We start from the raw sequence: 13,573 nt of genomic DNA on the forward strand, positions 1-13,573 counted from the left end.
GAATCGTGATCGAACAATTATAGGTAAGAGATAGGGAGTTTCGCTCACAATGGGATGTTGAATAGCAACATAATTACAACCCTCGTGATTTTTGTTGACGTTTCCACCACCCATGATGTAGTTCCTTATGGATTTTTTTCAAGTTCCTTGGCCTTAGCATTGAGGTGATTCAATATAATCAACCCAACGATCTCCACCGTAAAAACGAGGTTGATTTACTCCAACGCAGTGTGCCATCAAGATTTTAACAAGCGTTGATAACTTTATACCACATGATGTGGAACAAATTGACGAAAACAATAAATAGACACATTGTAGAAAACATTTAGATAAAGCCCAAATGGGAGTGTCTATTATCATGTATCAAAAGTTGTCCATAGCAATACGATGATCCTCTGTTTTGTATATTATTCTATTAACCTGCTCATTAACTTGGATCAAAGTAACCAATATATTTAGTAAACTTTTACATGAAATAAAAAATACAACTTAAATATTAATTTAAATAAATAATAACAGGTTTTTTTGATAAATGTTTGTGATCTATGGGTCGTTTTTTTACCCCTCTTTAGCACTTCCACCGGTTCACGTATGACTCGCTCATTCTAGTAATTTAACACCTCAGCTTTTGGATACCAGAATCAATTAAACACAAACCCAATTATATATTGATTGTAAGCTTGATTCATTAACTCAAAACCCACATGCTCAGTTTTATATTATTATATAGATCGATACAATATTTTAAAATCTAAGTTAATTCGTATTAGGAATCCCAATTTCACATCGAATACCAATATTAATTATAAGGAAAAACATTCAAAGGTTGTGTTTCATGTAGGATATATTTGCTGCTGGAACTGATACAACATTTACAAGTCTAGAATGGACAATCAGTGAGCTAATAAGACACCCAAGAGTAATGAAAAAACTACAACATGAAGTGACAGAAATAGCACAAGGAAAATCAATGATTGATGAGAAGGACTTGGAGAAAATGCACTTTCTTAAGGCCACCATCAAAGAGACATTGCGTTTGCATACTCCGATCCCACTACTTATTCCTCGAGAATCAACGCAAGATGTCAAGCTAATGGGATATGATATCCCAACAGGCACACAAGTACTTATTAATGCATCAGCCATAGGAAGAGATCCTACTCTTTGGGACGAACCAGATATATTTAGACCTGAGAGGTTCTTAAACAACACCATCGATTATAAAGGGTTTCACTTTGAGCTACTTCCATTTGGTGCCGGACGAAGAGGGTGCCCTGGTATTCAATTTGGTATGATTGTTAACGAGCTCGCTTTAGCAAACGTCGTGTACAAGTTCAATTTGGCATTGCCAAACGGAGTCAAAGGCAAGGATTTGGATATGAGTGAGACAAGTGGTATTACAGTCCATAAGAAGTCTCCTTTAATTGTGATGGCAACTCCGCGTTTCTAGTAGTTCGCAAATTGGGTGTAAGTTTCACGTAAATAGATACATTTAAAATAACTTGACATATCCTTGTGTTTTGTATCATTGTTGTGTTGAAATATTATATTTATTATGGTTTGTTTGCTTTTACTTACTATTGTTTATATATATATATATATATATATATATATATATATATATATACTATGTGTATATATATTAATATTAATATATATATTAAAAGACAGATTTTAGTTATGAGAGAGATTTTACTACTCAATTTACTGTAGAACTTTCATACTGCTTTTACATCTTCATGTATTATTTCTTGCGGCATAGTGGGTCAAGTTAGTCAATGATCTATCTATATTACACGTAGGTTTCACATTTTAGAATTTGGAACTTTTTAGTTTTTTCTTTTACCTTTTCTTTTTCTACCAGCCCCTTTTATTAGCTTATGTAATTTTTATACACCTCCATGGCCATCTGTTAGGCTTTATTATTGATTTAGATTAATATTTGATAATTAAAAACCTATTTATTTTGTATGAACCAGTACAGAGATTTGAATCTTTAATTATTTTGTTTCACTTGCATATACTGGTTGTAATATGGTTGTTTAACTGAGACTGTTCTTTTTCAACATCGACTTGATATAGGATTTTGATATAAATTTTGAGAGTTAACACACGTCAACGCGTGTGCGTGGTTTAACGTTTTTACATACGTCTTTTTTTTTATTTAACGGCCCCGTCGCAACGCGTGGGTCCGAATACTAGTTAATTATTGTTTAAAGGCTGATACGTACGGAATTGTTATTGTGAGATAAAATACAGAAAGAACAAGAGATTTAGAAGATTAACTCATTTTGTTCATACATACCCTCCGTGGTGCTAACTACCGCTACTAGAAAAGAAATGTTGGCTTGAGGGGCGACGGCCCCTTTTAGGGGCGACAAGCCCCGATCCGTGTTGCACATGGCTAGAATAAACCCTAGCCGTTGATATGGGTGTTGATCTGACGGCTAGGGTTTTATCGTACAAGAACCCATTAGGGGCGACGGCAATAGAGGCGACCCGCCATCCGTAATACCCTCTTTTATTGCCAGACTTGTTTTCCCTCCTCTCTTCCTCTTTTTCACCATTTCCCACCATTAATTCCCTCCAACTCTTCTCCGGCCATCACCATTTTCCGGCCAACACCCCACCACCAAGCCGTGACCACCATCTCCTCAGCACCACCGGTCCGTCACCACCACCGATCCCCATCACCACTATCGATCCGTCACCACCACAGATCCCCGTCCTAAGTGACTCCGTCACCACCACCGATCCGTCACCACCGCGAGCCGTCACCTCCGAGTCGCCACCTTCGAGTCGCACCACCTACGAGCCGTCACCATCTCCTCACCTCCACCGTGAGTCACCACCACCTACAGGTTACCACCTCCGAGCCTTGCTGTTGGAGTTTACATCCTTGCCAGAGTTCACGTCACCACCTATAGAAACAGGTATGCACATTTTTATTTTCATATTTTTTTTTATTTCTTATTATATTTGTCATGCCAAGTAGATCTAGATTAACCTTCGTTTAATTCGGAAACTTGAAGATTGCCTATCCATTTACTTATGATATAAATATATTTATCATCAGTATATACAAAAGTTTTAAATTTGGTTGATGTAAAGAACAAAATGAAAGTGAGCAGATTTGTATGTGAATTGCTTAACGGATTTGTGTATGATTGCTCGATGTGAATGGATTTGCGTGTGAATTGCTTAACGGATTTGTGTTTAAAATGGTTGGTTCGGTTCGATCTAAACTGATTGGTTTGGTTTAAAATGATTTGTATTTAATTTCTCGGTTTAAACTGATTTTGTTGCTTGATATGATCTATGTTGTGTTGTCTAATAAATGACCCCGAGCCACCGTGTGTATATATAATAACATTAGTTTAAATCGCCCTTATGTGTATATATAATCTTCATTTTAATCATTAAAAGCTTAGATATACCCGCCCGAAATTGATTTAGAAATCAGTTTTGGGTTGTCTTCATTTTGGGACTGCTTTTTGAATATTTTATCTCATTTAGGATGTGAATGTGTATTACATAATTCTTTGTTAAAGAAAGATTCGGTTATCATTTCCTTATTGCTCCTCGGGTATGTATATATATACATACTTGGGAGCTAAGGAGAAATGTTGCTGAATTTTTCTTAAACAAACAATCATATAATACACATTCATATATGAGATAGTATTCAAAAAGTGGGTTTAGAGGCCTACCCTTGTGAATACTCTATTGAATATCAAAAAAATCATGTAATACTCTCCTATAGGGTTAACCTTTAACCCTAAATTTGTTTCAGCTGCATTATCATGTCTGTCGATAAAAGTTGGCTTACCAATCCAAACCGTAGTTCACTTGAGTACCAGCAAGGGCTTCACTCTTTTATCGAGAGGTGAAAAATTCAAGTTGACATTAGAGGCCATGTTAGATGTGCGTGTGCAAAATTTGTCTCCGATCCTCGTCAAAGTCACATGGGGGCGGCCATTAGAATCCTATGATACTTAAAAATGACTCGGGGACAAGGAATTTTGTTGCTGAATGAAGGTGGAGTCAAGCTCACCTCTTATAATGATTCTGATTAGCTCGGATGTCCCTAATCAAGAAGATCTAGAATCGGTTACTTGCTTCTATTCGGAGTAGACCCTGTCTCATGAAAATCCAAAAAGCAATCTGTTTTGTCACGTTCCTCGGCGGAGGCCAAATATCGTGCCAAGACCACTACGCTTAGTGAAGTTTTGTGGTTACGTTGGCTTTTAAAGGAGCTTGGGGTATCGCAAGATCAACCGACCCCTCTCTTTTGTGACAACCAAGCTGCGAGACACATCGCCAACAATCTTGTTTATCATGATCTCACAAAACACGTCGAAATGGATTGTTTTCCATACGTGAACGGGTAGACTCTAAAGAGATTAGACCAAGAGTTATTGACACAAAACACCAAATAGCTGATCTATTCACCAAAGCCCTTGGTTCTCAACAGTTGTAGTGTCTTCTTCGCAAGTTGGGCATTGATGACTTACACGTTCCAACTAGAGGAGCAAAATATGTAATTTCATCCTTTTATATTCTGTTTGTTTTGTATTTAATTGCAAGAAGAAATCTACCAAATCACAAACTTTGATACAAAGAGGCACCAGTATTCTCTATATCGCAACCTTTACTTTAAATAGAGATACGACAGATGGTATCACCGGTTTTAAAACATTTGTCTCTAGGCTCAAAATAGCGGAACTTCCAGAGCATCTCATCACTAACCAATGTCTCAGCATGATTAAACCTCTAACTAAAAAATAATCCAACTAGAAAACAGAGAGGTGGGTAAGTGGGCAACAAGCTGTGTCATCACTCCTTTTTGAATGGCTAAACTGATCCTATTGAAGCAAAGTTATCATTCTTCGGCGTCTTTGAGTTACTGTGCATGACCCACTGAACTCTTTTTATAAACATATCAGCATCGGGGTAAAGAGACCCAAGCAAAAGGAGTGAAGGTGTGCTGATTCTCAACATACGTCTTCTCGTGCCTAGCAATTTTAAATTGATTATCACAAACTTATTTGTCAACTTTTAGAGTCAACAACTACCTAATTTGTTTTCATTTATTCTGGAGTTTTCCAAGCACGACGTTAGTTGGGTAGACATAACGTGATTGCTGCTGATGGGAAGCCTACCATTCACATGTCACGTTGAATAGTCGATAAATGCTTTATTATCTATTTTTTCCTACATCAAATGATAAAAGGCTAAGTTATTTGGAACAGACAAAAGAAGCCTAGTGGAGCATATTACTGAGTGAAAAAAAATGTTCACTACGCTGAGATTTTGAATGTCATACAGTTGAAGGAAAATTTTGTTTCTTGAAATTATTAATAAATTTAGACTTTTAGTGCCAATTTTCTTTCTTAAAATTAATATTTTTTTTTCTTAAACGGTTTTAGTAAAGCGAGTGGTAAAGGGATTTCAGAAGGCTTATCACCCACAATAAACTCTCATTATCTGAGTTTGAATCTTAAAACAACAGTGATGCTTTCCCTTATTAGTAATGTACGTACGCATCAAGGCCGGCCTTGAGTTATGGCGGGGTAGTGGACGGCCACAGGCCCGACACTCTGCTAGGCCCGAAATTTTTTTTTTCAAAAATAGTTATATGTATTTTTATCAAAAAATATGTATAACAATGTTTTAGCACAATTACATAACCACTAGCTTGGTCTAGTGGTAATGAGGTATGACATCTAACGAAAAGGTTGTGGGTTTTAGTCTTACTTGAGACAATTTGAAGCTTATTTTTAAACATAAGTTTTTTTACAAAACCCAAATCATAATAAAGTAAATTCATTTAAAATTAAATTGTTTAAACCCAAAAAATGTTTCTTTTACTTAAGGCCCAAAATAAACTTTCGCCTTTACCCCAAGAAAATTTTCGTTTTTCCGAAGCCAGCCCTGGTACACATGTTAGAATTAAACCAGGAATCTACTAAAGGTTCCTACAAATCTTTTGACAATTGAGCGAAAGATCATTGACATGTGAAATTCATAACTAAACAGATTAATAATTCCAAATAAATGACAATAAGACCACCCGTAGAGGCAAAGTCTTGGAGGCGTTTTGCGTTATAACGCCGGGGGCACACAGCCCCCCCCCCCCCCCCGGCGTTTTCTTATTTTTTTAAGCGTTGTATATATAACGCGTATATTAGCTCCAAAATCAAGAAAAGCAGCCGTTATAAGTTACCGTTGGGAGAGGGTTTGGAATTAATATATATATATATATATATATATATATATATATATAACCAACTCATCCTCAATCAAAACTCATCAAACTTTTAAAAAATCTCGTTCAATTTTATATTTCCTCACACAAAATTCATTATATAAATGGATCCTCCATCTATATATAAACGGTTTTCAGGCCCGACCAACAAGTCGACGACGAGGCGGAGGAACAGGCGGTTACGAGTGCGGTTATGTTCGCGACAACTTATATGAGTTCCGTTACGAGTGCGGTTACTTCTCCACCACCCCCCGTTTCAAAAAGAGCATATATCGAATGAGATCGTACCGAAGCCCACAGCCGGTTGATGGCGGATTACTTCTGCGACTCGCCGAGATACAAGGACCCGAATACCTTTAGGCGTCGTTTTCGGATATCTAAAAATTTATTTATGCGCATCACCAATGATTTGGAGCGTGAGCGTGATTACTTTAAACAAAAGCCAGACGGTCGAGGAACGCTAGGATTCACGGCTATTCAGAAGGTTACGTCAGCCGTACGCGTGCTCACCTACGGAAACACGGCCGACATCAATGACGAGTATTTAAAGATGGCCGATAAAACAACTCGGGACACCTTGGAGTATTTTTGTTACGGTACGTTTTGTTTTTTTTTAAATAATCTTATCACTTGTTTACTTTAATCAATTATTTTATAAAAGTTGTGTAAAATATAGGAATATTGAAATTATATGGACCACATTATCTGAGAGAGCCCAATTGTAACGATCTACAACGTCTTTACGAGGCACATACAAGGGTGCATGGTTTCCCCGGCATGATAAGGAGTGTAGATTGCATGCATTGGGAATGAGCTAATTGTCCAACTGCATGGCAAGGTCAATTCACACGAGGTGACCAAAAGGGACCAACGGTCAGCCTTCAAGCGATTGCTTCATACGACCTTTGGATTTCGTCGGCATTCTCTGGTGTTCTCGGTTCCAACAATGACATGACCGTCTTAGGGCAATCTCATGTGATGGAGAGTTACATATCTGAGACAGTTCTCGTCGCTTCGTTTTGGGCTAACGATAACTTCTACCATCATGGGTACTATCTGGGTGATGGAATATATCCAGAGTACGGGATAATCGTTAAAACATTCAGAGACCCGATGGATGAAAAAAGACAGTATTTTAAGAAAGTGAAAGAGTCTGCGAGAAAGGATATCGAGAGGTGTTTTGGTGTTCTTCAACAACGATGACATTTTGTTAAAAATCCTTGTTGTCTATGGTCTTTAGAAAGAAGGAAATGTGCTATGTATGCATGTATCATAATGCATAACATGATCATCGAGGACGAGGGAAGAGTAATATGTCCAACTTTCATACCGGACCCGGATCCACCACGGACTCCGGCAAGTATGGAGCAAAGACTCGCCGGATTCCGTGCGGTCATGAGAGATACATAACATACTAAAGGAGGATTTGGTCCAACATCTTTAGATGTATCGGCCTTTGCCTGGTGAAAACGATGATCAAAACGAGGGCAACAATGAAGACGATGATGAAGACGACGACGACGATGGCGAAGACGATGAAGATGAAGAGGGCGACGGCGACGAGGACGAAGACGACGAGGACGAAGAGAGCGAAGACAATGAGGACGACAACGACGACGAGTAGATTTTTTTTTATTTTAATGTAATATTCATTTAATAAAATATTATTGTTATTTTATTATTCTTATTAAAAAAAAACAAAACAAAAAGTGTAAAAGTGACTGGGGTCCACGTGGCGCATAACGCCTAGAGGTGGAGAGTTATGACTACACCCTATTTTTGTAAAAAACCATAACTCTGACTTGGCGCCACGTGGCGCATAATGCCTGAGGGTGGAGAGTTATGACTACTCATGGTCTAAGTTCCAGATGATTTAACACGGAAAATTAAAGAATGGATTAAAAAACTTTATCTCGTACGGATACCACTTAAATTGTCAACGTATATCTCGTTTAATATAGAATATAAAATATATACAATACACCAAACAAGGGCAAATTAAGACACTCATTTTTAAGTAATTTACAACACTTAAAGCATGAGGTACATGTGTTAGTAAGGGTAAACATGTCTTTTAAACACAATCCATTCAACTTACAAGTTTGTTCCCTCATCTTTAACCATATTATGTTTTTAATTTAACTTGTAAACTAAATTCTCATCCATGGTTTTTTAACGACTATAGTCTTTTCATACGTTAATATTTTTATAAACAAATTGCACCATAAAAACGAGCATTTTATTCTCTTTAATTTTTTTTTTCATTTTAAATAAATTAATATGTTACGTAGGGGTGTTCAGTGTCGGTTTTGATGGTTTTTAAGTTAAACTTGTGAGTCCAACCGTTAATACTGATTTTATGTCGTCCAAAACCAAACTCAACCATTGAAAGTTGAAACCGAATAGTTACTAACGGCATGGTTCCAATTTGGTTTCACAGTTTAAACTTTAATAATAAATTTAGTTTAAAATAATTAATAATTTAAATGTACCATCAATTTTAACTAAAATCCAACATAATATAATACTTGAGATGATCATAAATAAAAAATGATAATATTAGCAACATAAATGGTAAATATTAATGGAAGATCTAGACGTGAAATAATAACAACGAAGATTACAAAAGGAATCATATTGCAATTAGGTTAATTTACAGTCTTTTCTGGTTTCATATGGCCGGTTGCCGATATAAACCGTGAACCAACCGTTCACTACGTTTTGAAAATTTTGAAACACCAACAAACCGAAAGTAAAAAAGAAAAAGAAAAAAGAAGTCAAACCAATGATCGATTTAAACGATTTAAAGGTTTTAACCGAACCATAAACACTTATATTTGTACGTGATTAACAAGTTCAAACACCCGCTGCATCGCGCGGGCACTCGTCAAGTATAAAATAATGCATTGCTGACCACTGAAATTGTAGGTTTATCCACATGTATATAGGCATCACACGAAGCATATCAACATGATTAAATATCCTAGACACTCTTGTAGCCGAAGAAATTAAGGCAATGTTTTCTTTGTTACAAAGCTACTTCTTTTTTCCGTTTTTATTCATCATCATTTTGATAGCTTCTACTTTTTTCAAAGGAATTTCATTCTGGTTGAAGATCAAGAAAAATTTGCCACCATCTCCACCAAAGCTTCCGATTATCGGTAACCTCCACCAACTAGGATCGAGCCCACACCGCTCCCTTAAGGTCTTGTCCCAAAGACATGGTCCACTCATGTTGATGCAACTTGGCAGTGTACCCATGCTTGTCGCATCATCCACTGAAGCCGCCAAAGAGATCATGAAAACCCATGATTTAAAGTTTGCTAATAGACCAAAGTTAAAAATGCAAGATATACTTGTCTATGGTTCCAGTGACAACATTTTCTCCATATGGAGACTTTTGGAGGCGGGTGAAGAGTATTGCGGTCGTCCACCTTCTGAACACCGCACGAGTCCAGTCTTTTCGCCAAGTGAGGGAAAAAGAGATAAGTCTTATGATTGACACCATTGAAAAGAGGCATGATTCTGTAATTGACTTGAGTGAATTGCCTTTTTGGCTTGTTAATAACATAGTTTGCAAGGTGGCTTTAGGGAAGTCATACCAAGGGTTAAAGTTCATAGACTTGTTGGGGAAGTTTGTACATGTGATGGGCACATTATGTGTCGGAAATTTCATTCCATGGTTGTCGTGGATTGATCGATTGAGCTGTCTTGAAGACAAAGCACGTAAAGTTGCTAAAGAATTTGATGAGTTTCTTGAAAGTGTTGTTGAAGAACATTTAGGTAGGAGGAGAAAAGGGGGAGGTCATAGTGCTAAAATCAAGATTTAGTTGACATCTTATTGGATATACAAAGAGACGATGCAATCGGCTTTGCTCTTCAAAGAGACGCCATTAAAGCTATTATTATGGTAATGATTCTTGTTTTTTCATTCTCTTGATTAGAGAATTTTGATTATACACACATCCACCTCTAATAATAATAATAATAATAATAATAATAATAACAACTAGATAACATATCTAATAATAAAGGTATAAGAAATATTAGTATTTTATTAAAAGTGAAAAAGAAAAAATAATAGTTTTCTAATATAATCTTACTATATTAAAAAAGAAAATGTAATTTATTTTAATTTCTAATATCTCATCTCATTCATTTGAGCTATTCATGGGTTATGGGTCAAAATCATTTTATCAAGTCTGTTATAAGATAGTGTGAATTTTATTCATTTATAAATTAAGTGTATTTCAATCATGAGGTTTGACCAACTACTCAACTTTAGTACATTTTTAAGTGTTTTGCAAATCAACACCTGACGTTTCCATTCAAATCATGCTATTTTAATACTTTTCGTTAACCGTGCTTGATTTTTCCATTACATCTACATTAACTAACTTATAAGCATTTTGAGAATCATAATTAAAATAACGGACCCTATTTATTTTTATTATTTGGCAAATTCCGTGTAATACACGAGTTCAAAAGCTAGTTACAGATATAGAGATAAACTGAGCATGCTCTTAAAAGTAGTTACCCATATCTAATAATAAAGGTATAAGAAATATTAGTATTTTATTAAAAGTGAAAAAGAAAAAATAATAGTTTTCTAATATAATCTTACTATACTAAAAAAGAAAATGTAATTTATTTTAATTTCTAATATCTCATCTCATTCATTTGAGCTATCCATGGGTTATGGGTCAAAATCATTTTATCAAGTCTGTTATAAGATAGTGTGAATTTTATTCATTTATAAATTAAGTGTATTTCAATCATGAGGTTTGACCAACTACTCAACTTTAGTACATTTTTAAGTGTTTTGCAAATCAACACCTGACGTTTCCATTCAAATCATGCTATTTTAATACTTTTCGTTAACCGTGCTTGATTTTTCCATTACATCTACATTAACTAACTTATAAGCATTTTGAGAATCATAATTAAAATAACGGACCCTATTTATTTTTATTATTTGGCAAATTCCGTGTAATACACGAGTTCAAAAGCTAGTTACAGACATAGAGATAAACTGAGCATGCTCTTAAAAGTAGTTACCCAATACTATATTGTTTCCCCGTTTTAGCCCCTTTCTATGGCCACCCATGGGTTACACAACAAACTTTTATTTATTTATCTTTGTTTCTGCTGGTTCGATTGTTTGCATGGCCTAATTTACATATATCTACGAAATTTGTGTTTGTTTAATTATATTTCATAAGTAACTAACGTATATCATTGTACGTCTTGCATCTTTTTCTTGTTTTTGTTTTCTTAATACATGTTTTTTCGCCATTCAAAGTCACACAAGAACGGGCACTTGTAGGATGTATTTGTTGCTGGAACTGATACTAGCTACATATGCAAGTTTGGTGTGGTCAATTAGCGAGCTAATAAGACACCCAAGAGTAATGAAGATGTTACAACAAGAAGTAACCGAAGTTGAAAAGGAAGATCCATGATTTATGAAACTGACTTAGAAAAAATGGAGTATCTTAAAGCCACTATCAAAGAAACCATGAGCCTGTATCCTGCAATCCCACTACTTATTCCTAGAGAATCAATGCAAGATGCTAAATTAATGGGGTATGATATTCCAGTAGGCATGCAAGTAATTGTCAATGCTTGGGCAATAGGAAGAGATCCGGCCCTTTGGAAAGAACCAGAGGAATTTAGGCCAGAGAGGTTCTTGAATAGCTCCATCGATCATAGAGGTCTTCACTTTGAGCTACTTCCATTTGGTTCAGGCCGAAGAGGATGCCCCGGAGTTCAGTTTGTTGTAGTTATGTTCGAACTTGCGTTGGCAAATGTGATATACAAACTCAATCTCTCGTTGCCAAATGGAGTCGAAGAGAAGGATTTGGACATGAGTGAGACAAATAGCATCACACTTCATAAAAAGCATCCCTTACTGGTTAAATCTACTCCCTTAAGTCTCGTTGTTTCACAATACATCATTTTTAATCAATGATGATTAATATATGATTTTCAACCAGAGGTCAAACTACTTTCATACATTGTATGGTGAAAATGGATTGCTTACAAATGAACCTTATCGGCCGGTATTTATACATCCAAAAGTACTTTTTTTGGAACGTCACATGGTTGCCAAGAGGGTGACTATTTGTAAATTAGGTTTAAGAAAGCAATTATGGGCTTTGGGCTTGCCTATGAGCCTTGGTGGGGTCATTACACACTGTCAGTTCAACTAAAATATCACACTTAATTAACCTGATCATTACAACGACTCAGTTGCAACATCAATACACACATAACCTCTCATCCCTAAAATATCATGGATTAAAACACGAAGATGCCATCATGTACATCTCTTCATTTTAGCAAGAAAATGTGAAAGGATTAAAATCAAATAACACCTAAAAATCTCATATTAAACTTATCTCCAAAAGGTACGTTTTAGTAAAAAAAAAAGAAAAAAGAAAAAAGTGTACATATTAAGCTTTGAAATGAATATAAAGTTGTAGAAGAATAGATCGAACCTTGTAAAATATTAAAGTTGCAAACTTGATGTAATTAGAGGTTAGGAGAAGAGATCTCCCAGATCTAGGATCTTTCATAATTAGAGGGATCTTGTAAAACCCGAAATCTTGCAAGTAGAACTTGCATAATATAGTATCTCGCAGGAAGTAAGGTCTCGTAAAATATAGGCTCTCGCAAAAGTAGAATCTCGCAAAATAAAAGGATCACGCAAATTGCAGTTTACGAGATAGACTAACTTGTAAGATATACTAGGCTTTGTGAGACAAGTTAGATACGAGATGTGGTAATGATGGGCCATCAATTATACATGTTTTACATATATATTTCATATTATTTGTATACACTTTTAATCATTATTCTGGGAAAATAATATCTAAATCGTTCCTAATTGATAAAAACACATGTTTTAGATCCTTATGAATGAAAAGAAGTGAAAAAAGTCCATAAATAAATGATGGAGATTTAAAGACTGACTGAAGTCAATGTTTACCCAAAAGTCAAGCAAGGCATGCCTGCCTAAGAAGGTGTTGGATTTTATGGTCGTTTTGGGTCAAGTCAACGCGATCGACCCGAATTTGACCCGGACTGAGTTACACCGGGGTAACGAGACAAAAGGCCTACTTAAATGTTAATTGGGCCCGGCACATTTATATAGATGGATTGAACAATAGATTAGGCTTTAAACTTGTAATTGGGCTTTAAGCCCAAATGGATTAATGGATTAAACCCTAAAGTATTATTTATATATAGTATACTATATATACATAATAAAAATCCTAATCCTAACAAGATAAAACCCTAGCC

At 35.7% G+C, this 13,573-nt stretch overlaps 2 pseudogenes; both read left to right on the top strand.

Moving 5' to 3' along the window:
- Positions 1-922: 922 nt before the first annotated feature.
- LOC143601872 (cytochrome P450 Tp4149 pseudogene) lies at positions 923-1,450 on the top strand (annotated as a pseudogene).
- Positions 1,451-9,284: 7,834 nt separating this feature from the next.
- Positions 9,285-12,239, top strand: LOC143601873 (cytochrome P450 Tp4149 pseudogene; annotated as a pseudogene).
- Positions 12,240-13,573: the final 1,334 nt, after the last annotated feature.

This window comes from Bidens hawaiensis, unplaced genomic scaffold (genome assembly GCF_021521415.1).
Source record: "Bidens hawaiensis isolate Kalapana, Puna unplaced genomic scaffold, B.hawaiensis_p1.1 tig00057375_1, whole genome shotgun sequence".
Lineage (NCBI taxonomy): Eukaryota > Viridiplantae > Streptophyta > Magnoliopsida > Asterales > Asteraceae > Bidens > Bidens hawaiensis.